The sequence below is a fragment of the Bos indicus genome, chromosome 6, assembly GCF_029378745.1.
Source record: "Bos indicus isolate NIAB-ARS_2022 breed Sahiwal x Tharparkar chromosome 6, NIAB-ARS_B.indTharparkar_mat_pri_1.0, whole genome shotgun sequence".
In the NCBI taxonomy this organism is placed as follows: domain Eukaryota; kingdom Metazoa; phylum Chordata; class Mammalia; order Artiodactyla; family Bovidae; genus Bos; species Bos indicus.
The window spans coordinates 48,944,436-48,945,305 of NC_091765.1; the positions used below are offsets into that span (position 1 = coordinate 48,944,436).

Genomic DNA, 870 nt, shown 5'->3' on the forward strand with positions numbered 1-870 from the left:
AATTTATCTATACATTAATTGTGTCCTAAATGCAACATGTGTCTTATAAGATGTGTAAACATATACATATGTCTTATACGTATGTATAAGACCACATATGTCTTATATACTCTGTATGTATTTTCATTAATTATTGCAAAAATTAATTTGTATTTCCTTAATAACCAATCATATCAAACATCTATTCACTAAACCATTTGCCCCCATGAATATATGGTATATTATATCTTTAGTGAAGTGTCTGCTCAGATCTCTTATCCATTTTAAAGTTATACTTTCGTACTTTTCCCTTCTCCTTGCTTCTTGCCAACTCCTTGTTCCAGCTGTGCTCTCTGTACCTCATCACCATGCCTCTCAAAATTGAGGAAATCAAAGACTTTCTGTTCACAGTCAGGCAAAAGGATGCTAAGTCTGTCAAGATCAAGAAAAACAGATAATGTGAAGTTTAAAGTTGGATGCAGCATATACCTTTACACCTGTTTGTTCATCACAGACAAAAAGAAAGTGCAGAATTTGAAACAGTCCCTACCTCCAGGTTTGGCAGTGAAGGAACTGAAATAAACCACACACACTGATTTGAACTGTATTAAAATTTCTAAAATTCTCAAAAGAAATTAGACTTCTTTATTATTAAAACTTTGATATTCATTATATATTCTGGACATAATTACTTTATCAAAAATATGTTTTGGATACTTTTTATTCTCTTAACAGTATCTTTTGAACAGGAGACAAATTTTTACTGAAGTCCACTTATGGAATTTTTAAAAATTATCAGTACTTTTTCTCTCCTAGGAAATATTTGTCTAACCCAGGATCACAAAGATTTTTTGTTTGTTTTCCAGAAGATTTTTATTCTTTTTTTTAAAC

At 30.5% G+C, this 870-nt stretch overlaps 1 pseudogene; it reads left to right on the top strand.

Annotated features, from left to right (window-relative positions):
• Window positions 1–347: 347 nt before the first annotated feature.
• Window positions 348–561, top strand: LOC109560137 (large ribosomal subunit protein eL38 pseudogene; annotated as a pseudogene).
• The last annotated feature ends 309 nt before the right edge of the window (window positions 562–870 follow it).